The sequence below is a fragment of the Sturnira hondurensis genome, unplaced genomic scaffold (genome assembly GCF_014824575.4).
Source record: "Sturnira hondurensis isolate 20B ecotype Veracruz unplaced genomic scaffold, ASM1482457v3 Scaffold0015418, whole genome shotgun sequence".
In the NCBI taxonomy this organism is placed as follows: Eukaryota; Metazoa; Chordata; class Mammalia; order Chiroptera; family Phyllostomidae; genus Sturnira; species Sturnira hondurensis.
The window spans coordinates 1,476-16,694 of NW_028088049.1; the positions used below are offsets into that span (position 1 = coordinate 1,476).

The 15,219-nt window shown below is 35.2% G+C and overlaps 1 pseudogene; it reads left to right on the plus strand.

The window, feature by feature from the left end:
- Positions 1 to 10,416: 10,416 nt before the first annotated feature.
- On the plus strand, positions 10,417 to 11,330 carry LOC118999790 (olfactory receptor 4A15-like; annotated as a pseudogene).
- Positions 11,331 to 15,219: the final 3,889 nt, after the last annotated feature.

A 15,219-nucleotide genomic window follows, 5' to 3' on the forward strand; every position in this document is an offset into this window, starting at 1 on the left:
TAGATGGTTTTATTCATGTTATAACATCTACTCAGGCAACAGAGAAGATATTTCGCTGATTCAAAATGTGAGCCATTCATAGACACAGACAACAGCGTGGTGGTTACCAGAGGAAAGGGGGTGGAGGAGTAGTAAAGGTTAAAGGAGGCCAAATATTTGGTGATGGAAGATTTGAGTTAGGGAGGTGGGCATATAATGCAATATACACACAATGTATCATAGAATTATAAACTTGAGACATATATAACCATAGACTAATGCCATCCCAATAAATTAAATTTAAAAAATAAAATATAAAGAAAAATTTAAAAAATCAATATATGGAATTATCTACAAAGAAGTTCCCATAAGACCGTCAGCTGATTTCTCAAAAGAAACTTTGCACACTAGAAGGGACTGGAAAGAAGTATTTAAAATGATGAAAAGCAAGGACCTACAATCTAGATTACTCTACCCAGCAAAGCTGTCATTTATAATGGAAGGACAGATAAAGGGTTTCCCAGACAAGGTAAAGCTAAAGGAGTTCATTATCACCAAGCCATTATTATTTAGATGGATTATTAAGATTATTATTAAGATTTATATAACATTATTATATAAAATATTAATGGGACTTATTTAAGAAAAAGAAGATTAAAACTATGAACATTTAAATGACAATAAATTCACAACTATCAACAATTGGATTTAAAAAAACAAACTAAGCAAACAAGCAGAACAGAAACAGAATCATAGATACAGAGATCATTCTGAGGGTTATCAGTTGGGAGGGAGAAGGGAGAGAATGGGGGAAAAGGTGCATGGATTAAAAAGTATAAATTGGTAAGCACAAAATAGACAGGGAGATGTTAATAACAGTATAGAAAACAGAGTAGCCAAAGAACTTATTGTATACATGACCCCTGGACATGAATTAAGACAGGGGGGATTGCTGAGGGATGGGGGATACTGGGTAGAGGGGACAAAGGGGATAAAATTGGGACAACTGTAATAACATAATGCAACATATTTAATAATAATAATAATTAAAATATTTTAAAAATCAATATATGGGAAGCATCAAAAGTGAAGTGCAATAAAATACCAGCATTTTAAGCAAGACAATTTAAGGCAAAAAAAGAGAAACTTTTCTGTCAAAATTAATTTCTGATTTCAGCTACTTCTGGGCATGTATGGAGATAAAACTTTACCTCAATGTAAGAATCCCAATATCCACTTCTACCTGTAATTACATTTGTTTCTATTCTGGGGTTCTTTGACTGTTGGACAATGTGTTTCTAGAACTGCATTCCTTTTTTATATATTAAGCCTGCTCCTGCTTAATATAGCATGCCTCTCACCCATTGGTCCTTTGTGCTCTTTACTATGACTGTTTCAGTTTCAGACTCCCTTTATTTTTATTTTATTTATTTATCTATTTATTTATTTATTTATTTATTTATTGTTCAAGTACAGTTTTCTGTCTTATATTCACAGCCCTGGCTGCCCCCCACCCCATGCCCCCCCCCTCCCTCCCATTTCCGCCCCCCACCTTAGTTATTGTCCATGTGTCCTTTATACTGGTTCATGTGAGCCCATCCCCTTTTCCTCTATGATTCTCCCCCCTTTATTTTTATTTATAAGTGAGAACTGCATTCATGCTTGGCCTCAAATAAGTTTGATAATTATTTACAAGCTGGGACAAATTGAATGTCCATCCCCTGTTAGAGTAGACTGATCTAATCTCTATTATTAAGGCAAAGAATTAGTGATTTTCTTATTCAATTAAATATCACTGTTATCTGAAAAAATATCTAAAAACAAATAGTTCCTCAGCTCTATCAGTGGCTGAACAAAACAAAGACACATCTTACAGTCCAACTTTGTGTCAGTAATTAAGAAACTGGTTTCTTTCATCAAAGAATCCCACTGTTCTCTAGCTAATTCTTCTTCACAGTTCCATATTAGATTTTTAGCATTCAGAGAGCTGAGCATCAAAGACAGACCGGAATTAAGGAAACAAACCCACTCTTAAGAGCTTCAACACATTACTTTTACCCATATGTTATTATAGAAACTAATCACATGATTTAACATAAATATGAGTGTTAGGAAATGGGGTTCACTGATCAAAGAAACAGTCATACATTTGGAGAGCATCAAGCCAGACTGTGCCACAGTCCTCTCTTTGGTCACTAATAGTGTGTAATAGCATGCTGTAACATATATACCTTTAGATTTAAGGTTTAATATGATGCATAAGGAACAGAATCATTATGTTTAGTACATATCTATGCATTTTAGTAGATATTTAGATGTATTTGTGTCTAATGAAATGTCATTATTATTTCCATTTCTAAGTTAGTAACATTATTGAAGCATAATTTACAGAAATTAAAGTTCAATCCTTAAAACGCACTCAATGAAATTTAAAATAAGATGCAATTTGACATATATGAGGTCTTTCGAGAAAGTATCCAGCCACTTAATATGAAAAATAGCACCATTTACTGAAGAAGATACAACATACCAGAAGCAATGAACATAGAACAATGATGCCTCAGTCCCCTTCCAAGCAGGCACCTTGGAACCTCACACAGTTCTCCCAATCTGCATCAGCTGTCCTGTTGCATTTTCCTGAATCTCACTGATGGTCTGAAATCTCTTCCCTTTCAAAGGTGATTTTAGTTTTGGGAAAAGGCAGAGTCAAAGGACACCAAATCTGGGCTGTAGAGGGGCTGAGTCATCTGGCTGACTTGATATTTTGCCAAAAACTCTGTACAAGATGTGATGCATCAGTAGACATGTTGTTGTGATGAGGCTGCCAATCACCAGTTGTTCATAGCTGCAGTTTCTGAATCATCAAATAGTTTCTATGTTCAAGTCTAATGCAGAATTTGATGCAGAGTCATTGTTCTACTTGCTCAGTCATTTCGAATGTGATGACCACACAGTACACATGCTCACTCAATGACATCTACCACACCCACTGACTAGTACAGTGAATTGGTCAGTGTTTATGCACGTGCATTCCAGTCTGCTGTCTTTGGCTGCCAGGTTACAGGATGTTTCTCTTTATATTAACAATGGCTGGACTTTTTCCTGCTAGACCTCATATATATACATGTGTGAAATCATTGCTATGGTCAAATACAGAACAATCATATTATCCAAAACATTTTCCTAATATTCCATATTGGTAGTTATTAAGTATATTGAATTGATTTTTTATAATTTTGCATTCCAGTTGATTGCTAGTAACATGAACAGTTGAAATGATGTTAACATTTCAAGTCATATCCTTGCTCAAGTCATGTAATTATTTCAGGAGTTGTTTTGTAGATACCCTAAGATATTCTAGGGAAATGGTCATACCTCTAGCAAAATAACCACTTTTTTCTTTGCAATTTTAATTTATTTTTTCTTACTCCATTTGAAGTTTCTTATGTGCTTATTTGTTGAGAAATATGTCAATCAGTTCATAAATATTTGAGGTTTTAAAAAAAATCTTTTTTTCATTGCTTCCTCATTAATTGTATTGTATTCAGAGAAAATATTCCAAACTTTTGAAACTTACAAACACTGCTTTGTAAGTCAGCATATGGACTATCTTTGTAAATCCATCAAGCGCTCTTGAAAGCATGCATAATATGCATTTTGTGTGTAATATTGTTCAGATAGCTTATTCCCTTACCAATGTTTTAGTTTTCCACAGGTGAATGAAATGTAAATGTGAAGATTTCCTGCTATAATTATAGAATTGTGAAGTAATTATTTTTAGCATTGGTCCCTGAATTTTGATATTCTGTTTTTAGGTACATACAAATTTATGGTATTTGTGTCTTCCTAATAAATGAAACTTTTCATGCCAGTGTAATATACCTGTTTATCTCTGCGATACAATAGCTACTCAAGTTTTTTTATACTTACTGTTTGCATGGTAAAGTTTTCTTATTCATTTATTTTTAATTAATATATTCTAGCTTTAAAGTGTGTTTCACAAAGACAACACATATTTAATTCTGGCTTTGTAAAGTATTGTTTGCTTTTTAATTGCAGAGTTTAGTTCATTAGCTTTCAATGGACTTGGATGTGTTTGGAATTAGTCTCATGTTTCTTTTTTCTTTTTTTATTGTTGTTCAGGTCCAGTTCTCTCCATTTCCCCCCTGACACTTTCCCCTAATCTACACACTTCTACTTCCCACCCTCAACCCTACCACCCTTTGGCTTTGTCCATGGATCCTTCATACATGTACCTTGATGACCCTTCTTATTTTTCCCCTGTTACTCCAACCCCCTCCCCCTCTGGTTACTGTCAGTTTGTTCTTTCAGTTTCTCTGGTTATATTTTGCTTGCTTGTTTGTTTTGTTGATTAGGTTCCACTTATAGGTGAGATCATATGGTATTTGTCTTTCATCACAGTTTATTTCACTTAGCTTAATGCTCTCTAGGTCAAACCATGATGTCATTAAGGGTAGGAGCTCATACTGTCTTTCTGCTGTGTGGTATTCCAGTGTGTAAATGTACCACAGTTTTTTGATCTGCTTATTTACTGATGTGGACTTAGATTGCTTTCAACACTTGGCTATTGTAGATTGTGTTGCTATGAACATTGGGGTGCACCAGTTCTTTTGTTTTGGTATTTCAGGATTTTTAGGGTATAATCCCAGCAGTGGAATTGCAGGTCAAAAGGAAGTTCCATTTTTAGTTTCCTGAGGAAATTCCATACGGTTTTCCATAGTGGCTGCAGCAGTCTGCATGCCCACCAACAGTGCATGAGGGTTCCCTTTTCTCCACATCCTCACCAGCACTTATGTTGTTCATAAATTTTCTTTAAGAAAACTTTGTTTATTGATTTGTATCATCTCTTTGTTGATTCTGTATTTCCTCTTTCCTACAGTCTTATATTATTTAAGACATTCAGGAAGTTCATCAATACCAAATTAATGTCATTTAATATAAATAGGCAAGATATACATATTGATTTCCAATTGCATTGTGGATTTTTGTCTAATTCTTCTAGTATTTAATACTTTAAATTCCTTTTGAAAAAGTGCAGTGGTGCATTGGTTTAACTCCCCAGTTGATGGATCATTCAACCAATGTTCATTTGAAACTTTAGTACATTAGCTACAAAATAGTAAATGACAGTAATTAAAGCTCAGACCATTTACATTAAGTCTTTACACATAGAGATTGTCCCACAAATATCTCTACATTAGGACACAGTACCATTTAGCTTCCCAGAGGAATCTTCTATTCTTTTTTTCAGTCTTTGATGAATGGGTTTAAAGAGTTACATTGAATACCTATAGCTGACCCTGATGGAGCACACATCAAATGCACTGTAGTAAATTAAGAGTTGTTAACAGACAGTAAATTTGAAAGAAATTTTTAACTCCACACAGGAAGCATTGGTACATAGAAAGTGCAGAGAAAGCATAAGTTTGCCCCATCCCTCCTAAATCCAGATTACACTTTGGTTAAACTGTAATTATTAATAAATTTTTTATTTGTTCTTTGTGTACAAAAGATAAAAAATAGCTAATAATTTTACAATTCAGAAATACCTATGATAATATCTAAAATTGTCATTCATGCCAGTCTTGAGTTGTGTGTATTTGTTGCTGCATAATAATAAAATAACATACAATTTCAGTAATATGTATGGCAATTTTTTTTACTGGTGCATTGAATGGGAAGCACTACTAATATCAGCTAGACCTTTCTGGCTTACCTGACAAATTTGCCTCCACTCTGTAGAACTGCAAGGTAATTGAGTAGCTGTTCTCTGTGTCATTGGGTTACTATTTCTTGCATTGTTGGTGGTTGAGTCGCAAGAGAGAAAATACGTGCTATAACAAAAGGTAGGTCAAACTGCCTTCATTCTTATGTCTGTTAACATTCTGTTAGCCAGTGCAAATACAGAGCTGAGCACAAAGTATACTTGCTTCACGTAGAACTGAAATGTTACCTGACAATGTGCATAAACACAGAGGAAAAATGAGTGTTTCTCAATATTTCGATATAGCTAAAGTTTATCATCAAGTTTACTTCATGAAAATATTCTTTTCCTATCTTCTGGATACATATGTTATAAATGTTCTAGTTTGACAGACTTTTCCCAAATGGGCAGGCCACTGGAATAACTCAATTATAAATGACTTTTGCTGTAGTGCTTGCTGATCAGGTTTATGTCTCACAGGACAGAGAAAGTCTGGGCAAATTTTTAGTATCACGGTTCCAGTGTAACTGCAGGCTGGGAATTATGCTACTGGTTTCACCCAATTCATGAAGATTTTATTTCTAGATAAAACAATTCTAATTTTTATTACTGTAAGAATTGCTATCAAACTTTGTAATATACTCTCGTTATGGTCTTGGTTATCAATACATAATGTTTCCAATAATCCAGGATATATAATTACACATTTATGGGATTTACCCAACTTTCAATTTTCTGTCAACCAGAGGTCATACACCCTCAACCAAATGTGCCTGTAAATAATATTTTAATAGCTGTGTATGTTAATAAAAATATTTAGTTACACAATAAATGTATTTAGGGGGTGTGAACACAGTATAGAGTGGAGCATATTAATAGGTGATATAAGTCCTTGAATTTAATATCCTCATCTTTAAAAAACAAATAAACGATAGAAATTAGGTAAATTACAATTTTAAAACTCGAATTAGGTGTCTGTCTTAGAGGAGAAAACAAAACAAGTGATGGAAGAACACTCTGGATAGCTGTAATTTTCTTTAGGAAAGAGCATTGGTTATTCTGGAAATGTGATTGAATTAACATTTATGTATACAGACACAACGCAGAAAATCTCCAAGAACTTCACAAGTAAGCATTTGATCTGAATGTACACATTTTAAATGATGAAGTGAATGTACGTTTGTTAATATAAGTGATTTGAATGAGGGTTCTAATAAAGTGCTAGTGATAAGTGCTAGTGATAAAGTCTCTTCAGTGCAAGAATTATACTGTTCTTACTTTCAGTTCTTGGTGGTGGCTTGCATGGGTTTGTTTCTGTAGAGCCATGGCAAGATTTTTGGTAAAGTTATTCACAAGATTAAAGGAAGACTGTGTAGACTTAATAGTCACTTAATGCAGAAAAAGTGATAAGTCGACTGCAGACCANAAAAAAAAAAAAGAATGACCCAGAACAGCCTAATATCCTAACCATCCCTGCTAGGCACCATTCATAGAACAAAGTCAGCTTGGACCCTCCTTAAATGCCCAGCTATCAGCTGAACACTAGAGAGTGACCTCAGTCCACACCAAAAGAATCATTCAGTCAAGTTTTCCCTGAACTAACAGATGGAGGATGAGGAGGGTGAAGAGAAACAACCCTAACTTTGAACCTTGTAGATGTATAAAACTTGACATAGTAATCCCTGGCTGGTGTAGCTCAGTGGATTGAGCACGGGATGTGAACCAAAAGGTTGCTAGTTCGATTCCCAATCAGGGAATAACCCTGGGTTGTGAGCCAGGTCCCCAGTGGGGGCCACATGGGAGACAACCAAACATGGATATTTCTCTCCCTCTCTTTCTCCCTCCCTTCCCTTCTCAAAAAAGAAAATAAATAAAATATTTCAAAAAATTGGACAAAGTAAATAGAAATTTTGAAATTATTAATGTAATTACTCATAAACAGATTATTTTATATAGTTGGGAGACATAAGCATAGATAGTGTTTATATCTAAAAAATAAATTCTATATAGGTTAAAAATTTTGAAAGTCATTTAAAAAATATGATGTTAAAATGTATAACATTTTTTAAGAAAATAGAATTTTCCAAGAGTGATGTGATAGAAGAAATAAAAAAGTGAAAGAATATAAAAATACAACATATTTATGTAAGAACACCCATAATTATAGCATAACTAACATAAGGGAAATAATTGTAGCAAATATCAAAGAAGACTAAAAATTTGTAGCAAATACTCACATAAATGTAACCTTGAAAGAGTTCATCAAAATTCATTAGTAAAATTCTCACTCCAATAGATTGAGAATTTAATAATAAAAATGACAAAGTTAATGGAGTGGATTCTATGGCCATTGCTCAGGGAACAGAGAGCACAAAGACAGTGAAGGAGCTTTCCCTGACTTCATAGAGATCATTGAATGCAGACAATTAACCAAGACTTTTCTCTTATCACATGAAGTAACTATACAAATTTAAAAATCGGCTATATGCCTGTCTTCCTCCTTTCGAGCTGCCATAACAGAATACCATAGATGGGGTGGTAGACAACTAACAGTTATTTCTCACAGTTCTAGAAACTGAGACCAAGGTTGAGGTGCAGGCAGCTGCAGTGTCTGGTGAGGCCTTGCTTCCTAGTTCACAGACAGCCATCTTCCCTGGGTCCTCACCTGACATAAAGGACAAGAGAGCTCTCTGGGGTCTGTCTCTGTAATAAGGACACAAATCCTATTTATAAGGACTCCACAATCATGACCAAATCACTTGCCAAATGCCCCACCTCTGAATACAACTACATTAAAAAAAAGATTTAAGTCATAAATTGGGGCTAGGGGTGGGATAGATGTGGAAAATATGCATGAAATCTATAAAAATGTGCAAAATTGGAAGAATTAATTATAAAAATTCTGATAAAATCAAGTGCTTGATATTATTTGATGAATAGTGTTATGTTTGGGAAGAGTTTAAGATGATATAAGAAACCTCCATGTAATAAGGACAGGGGTTGAACTCAAGATACAAAGTTTCAATACAGTGTGAATTCCCCTAGAAAAGGACCCATTGCCTCCTTACCTTAGCTCTTTATATGAATCTAGCCTAAATACTGAGGCAGAAGCATGAGTTTCCTTGACTACTTGTTTCCTACCATGTCAGAGACACACAATATTTTGTTTCCAGCCTGGTTCATACAGAGGATGTGATGACTGAGGTATCTGTCAGATAAAACCATATATTCTGGTCTCTTTATTACCTAATAATCTACATTCCATAACTAAAAAGGTAGGAATAACACATATTGTCAGCATCTTTTCTAATAATGGTATCACCCAAGACATCTGGTCAAGTTCTGTATTGCATATTTGAAGCTCAAGGATGAAGGATTTTTCTAATTATATATCATATATAAGGCAGAGCCTGGGTCCCTATAGAAGGCTATGAAACACTACAAGCTAAAAAGAAATGGAATATTGAAAAATGCAGCAGAGTTATCAAATATTCTAAATTATCTGGAAAAATTAATGGACCCTCTTCATGAAAATATAATCCACATGAACAGATAATAGGATTTTCCAGTTGGGGGAATGTAAAAGATTTAGTATTTTTTTAAATTGATGTTCAAGTATAGTTTTCTGTCTTTTACTTTCACCCCATCCCAGCCTCCCAGCTCTCCCCCCTCCCTTCCATTTCCACCTCCCCGCCCTAGTTTTTGTCCATGGGTCTTTTATACTTGTTCCTGTAAACCCTTCGAATTTTCCCCTGAAATTCCCTCCCCTCACCCCTCTGGTCACTGTCAGCCTGTTCTCTATTTCAGTGTCTTTGGTTATATTTTGCTTGTTTGATTGTTTTGTTGTTTAGCTTTCTGTTAAAGGTGAGATCATATGGTATTTGTCTTTTGCCACCTGGCTTATTTCACTCAGCATAATGCTTTCCAGTTGTACCCCTGCTGTTGCAAAGGGTAGGAGCTCCTTTTTTTTTTCTGCTGCAGGAGAGAAGCTCTTCAATTTGTATTTTTCTGTCTGAGGGTGAGTTGCAGCATCTTATACTTTTTGCCACTTTTATTCATTCTTCTTTTATTTGCCTGTTTATGTGATTTACTCACTTTGCTATCGGTTTGTTTTTCTTTCACTTGTTAATTTGTTAATGTTCTATGTCTATTTTAGATATTAGCTCTATATGTTGTCTAACATATCAATCTGTTTCCCAAGCTACTTCCCTGTGGACTTTATGGTATCTATTTCTAAATCCTTAAAACAATTTGATATTGTCTACTTGGGATTTCAATGATAAGAAGATTCTCCCACCTGTAGAGTGTAGAAAGTCAACTCTTTTGTTATTAGAAAGTAAACATAAAGTAAATATTGCTTTAGTTTTTCATTAAACCTGTAATCAGTTTTTATTTTTGTATAAAGTATAACTATATGTATGTTTCCATTACTTTTCAGATGGAAACTGGCTTATTTTATAATGGCTCCTTTTCCCACACATATCCCTAATACTTGCCTCCCCACTAGTCCATAAGATTGCTGAGGTTAGGGACCATGTTTTAATCAACTTTAAATCCTTACAATCACAGAAATTACTGCAACATAAAAGTCATAATGCCTCTTTGTTGAATGGATAGACAGATTATCTTAAAATTTCAGGAAGTCACAAATAATCATTGTATTTGCAGGTAATTTTCTCCTGAACCCTGCAATAAGACATACAGAAAGACCTATGCAACAAAGGAACAATGTCACTGAGTTTACTCTCTTGGGGCTCACTGAGAGCCTTCAGGGCCAGAAAATATTATTTGTTGTGTGTTTGTCCATCTACATTGTGACACTGGCAGGCAACCTACTCATTGTTGTGACAGTCATGGTCAGCTCAACCCTGGCTGCCCCAATGTACTTCTTTCTTGGCTACTTGTCATTTATGGATGCTGTTTATTCTACAACACTTACCCCAAATATGATTGTACACTTACTGTATGATATCAAAACCATTTCTTTCCAAGGTTGCCTGAGCCAGCTTTTCATGGGGCACTTATTTGGTGGTGCTGAGATTTTACTCCTGGTGGTCATGGCCTATGACCGCTACGTGGCCATCTGCAAACCCTTGCATTATTTGACCATCATGAACCAACAAGCGTGTGTTCTGCTGCTGCTGTTGGCCTGGCTTGGAGGTTTCTTACATGCTGTAGTTCAACTTCTCTTTGTTTACAACCTTCCCTTCTGTGGTCCCAATGTCATTGACCACTTCATCTGTGACATGTTCCCCTTATTAAAACTTGCCTGTACTGACACTTACATTATTGGCCTCATTGTGCTTGCCAATGATGAGGGCATCTGTGTGGTCATCTTTGTGCTGTTACTCATCTCCTATGGGGCCATTCTGTACTCTCTGAGGAATCGTAACCAGGAAGGGAGGCGTAAAGCCTTATCTACCTGTGGCTCCCACATTACTGTGGTGGTCCTCTTCTTTGTACCCTGTATATTCATATATGTGAGACCTTCTTCTACCTTACCCATTGATAAATCCCTGTGTTCTACACTGTTATCACCCCTATGTTAAGCCCCTTAATCTATACTCTGGGAAATTCAGAAATAAAAAGTGCCATGAAGAAACTCTGGATGAGAAAAAGAAAATGAGGCAGCAGATAAATGTGTCACCTAATTTTAATGAAGAATTGATCCTTTCATAAAAACCATGTGAGGTTATTTAACTATAGCAAACCTGCAGACAGAAAAATACAAATTGAAGAGCTTCTTTCCTGCAGTATTACCTTGGATTTCTGAACGTTAGTCAAGGTCTACCAATACTACAATCTCCTCTCATTTTTAATAATTAACAATGCTTAGCAAACATATAAATTGAATCTGTAATGAAATTGAGAAATATCTGCCTATTAAAATATGCCCAAATATTATCACTTAAAATTAGTTTCCAAGAATACTGAAGTGCATGATTTTCTAACCACTTTGCTGTACACCTGAAACTAACACAGAATAATAATGAATGTAAACTGTTATTAAAAATTAAAATTAAAAAAAGAATACTGATGTTAGAAAGGTAACTTTATCATGGATCTTTATCATACAAAAATATTCATAAGACCATTATAGAATTGAATTAAGCCCCACACACTTTAGTAATCAAAAGGACATGGCTGAGTATGAGGATTACGTAGGAGAACATTTAAAAGACTGAATTTTCACACCACCAAAGCCCAGTTCATAATCCTACTGATAAATGCACTCCCTGAGTTACCTTTTTAATGAGAGAGCTATTCAATCCATGCTCTGGGCTGTGGAGCCTCTCCCTGTCCTCTGTGCACTGATGCCACCTCTGCAAACACAGAGAGCTGGTAACACACACAGCATCACTGGACATCAGACTTCCCATGTGACCGACGTTGGCTGTGCTTACAGGAAATCCGATTCATCTGTCTTTCATAAAAATATTACTTTTCAAATTGTCAGGAATTTCAAAATGAATATGAATGTCCTGAAACATAAAAAATTCTGACTCTTTTTTTAGTTATTGTTCAATTAAGTTGTCTCCATTTCCCCCCATTACTCTTCCCACTATTCTCTCCCATTACTCTTACCCACCCTAACCTTCCACATTCAACTCTCCCCACTGCCTTTGTACATGGGTCCTTTATACATGTTCCTTGACAACTTTCCCCTTCCTTCTGCCATTATCCCCTCCTCCCTCCACTTTGATTACCTTAATTATGAACAGAGAGCCAAAATACTCATTGCCAGAAGAATTTGTACTATTAACAAACAAATAGGAAATCAACATCTTGATGATAGAGAAAATTGTGTATGAATTATTTAGATAAATATTTTCCAGTTTGTGTTTCACAGCAATAAAAGTGAAATGGCGTTTACAACCTCATGATTCCTAGACAGTTATGCTGGTCTGTCTTCACACAGCATTGTGAAACTTCAGGTTATCGGAGGGATGGAGAACAACTTCATGCATACAGTTTATGATTTGAGTGTATCATTTCAACTCCTGAAAAAGTGGGTCATGTGAGTCCAAATATAGGCAAACACTCTCTGAGATAAGGACAAAGTAGGAATGTTGAGACATACCAGTTTCATGATTAATTTATTTTTATATCCATATCTATTACATAGATAACAATATAGGTGCTATTCATTTTATTCCTTATAATTTCTAGTGTGTTTTTACGTTTTCTGTAACAAAATGTATGACTTTAAAAATAAGAACAGAAAAATACTGTGCCTCAAATTTTTAAAAAATATATTTTATTGATTATGTTATTTCAGTTCCAACAAAGCTATCACTTAGAATGTAAGGGCAGATAAAGTGCTTCCCAGATAAGGTCAAGTTAAAGGAGATCATCATCACCAAGACCTTATTATATAAAATGTTAAAGGAACGTATCTAAGAAAAAGAAGATCAAAAACTATGCCTCAAGTTTTAAGAGCCAGTCGATGATGTGGACACATATGTGGCACATTCACAAATACCCAAAGGTGCATATATTTTACTCCAAAATTGCTGAATATATTTACATGTGGAAAATGCAGTTTGTTCTATTAGTCTAAGTCATATAACAAGACTCAAAGACATATAAAGATCCTCTCATGGGCTGTACTGTTCCCTGCTTTGTCTGCCTTGCAGCTTCTGTGCTTCCTCAAGACCCAAAAATTGTGTTGCTACCTCCTTCCAATCTCAGAGACTGTGGTGATGGTCCATTACAGCTCTTGACACCTTGTTCCACACTCATCTCATCTTATTCATTTTGTACCTTTAGTGCTGCTCAAAATAATAATCATAGTAGTCACTCACCACACATTTAGTGAGAGGAAAAGAAGGGGAAAGGAGTCAAAAGAGAATAAACTGTGAAAGACAATATAAAAGAGAAATGGAAAAGTAGAAATGCATTACAAAACAAAGAAAGAGAAACAGGCATAAAATCCAAAGATTTACTTTGGGAGCCTGAAATCTACCCCTTATTAACTATAACATTAATTTATCTCTTATTGTGTCAGTTTTTCACCTATTAAAAGGAGGGATAAATATGCTACATTTAGAACTTCTGTGAAAGAAATCATTTTAAACTTAACTGTTACTGTTGTTATGTGATTTTATTATTCCCACGCAAGTATCGTTAAGAGAAGTTACAAAAACTTCCTCTTAAGGCAAAGGTTCTGAAAAATGACTCTAACCAAGTGAAGAGAAAAAGAGGACACGGGAACCAAATACAAGTGTTAAAAAGGCTGTCAGGTTTTAAAAATTAAGCGAGGAATTAAAAATATTGATCCTAGGCCCTGGCTGGTGTAGCTCAGTGGATTGAGCAATGGCCTGTGAACCAGACAATTGCGGTTTGATTCCCAGTCAGGGCACATGCTTAGGTTGCAGGCCAGTTTCTGGCAGGGGCCAGTTCCCTGCAGGGGATGCAGGAGAAGCAACCATACATTGATGTTTCTTTCCTCTCTCCTTCCCTTCCCCTCTAAAAAGATAAATAAATAAAGTATTAAAAAATATATATACATATATAAATAAAAATAAAAAATAAGTACCACCTAACCACAACCATTGCTAACATTAGAAAAAATATATATTGATCCTGACTGGTGTAGCTCAGTGGATTGAGCAATGGCCTGTGAAGCAAAGGGGTCCCAGTTCAATTCCCAGTCAGGATACATGCCTGGGATGCAGGCCAAGTCCCCAGTAAGGAGCACATGAGAAGCAACTACACATTGATGTTTCCCTCCCACTCTTTCACCTTCCCTTCCCCTCTCTCTAAAAATAAATAAAATATTGAACATAAAGATTGAATTATTATTTAGTTTCCTTGTTTGTTTGGTGGGATGTATTGTTTATACATTTCATTAATTTATTTGCTACAGACATATTCCAATGCATGAAAAACTTACTCCTTCCAAATTGGACTCCATGACTGAGGGTAGAATTCTCTAGGAATCAGGAAACTTAATTTAAACCCAGTTCATTATTCAAAGCAATGCTTTGTAGAATGTTTTGCCTCACTAGTTTTATGATTTATTTATTTTTATATCCATAATGCCAGCCAATATTAGACATTATAAAGCATTTGTTGAGAGTGAGAAGGGGGATTGAAATGAGAGAAGAAGAGAAGAAAGGAGAAGAAGAGAGGAGGGAGGGAGGGAGGGAGGGAGGGGAGAAAAAAGGTGAGCCAAAGAGAGGAAAAGAGAAAAATGGGGGAAGATAAATATTATTCTTTCTAATCTTTTAAGAAAAAAATTTAAGTAGGTGTATCATAATATTTCCAACAAGTGTTGCACTTAAAATCTAAACTTTCTATCAAACTCATTTGTTGATTATGGCTCTTAGGCTAAATAGCAGTGAAAAATACTGACAAATAAATAACTCAGAGGTTGTTTTTACAAATTGGTCAGGAAAATAAATTATTCTGGCCCAACTCAGTATTCATGGTTGTAAACTACTGCCTTGTCATGAGTTGATTCTTTGCCAAATCAATAATGCTTAAAATCCATCAGGATTTTCTCTAATCAA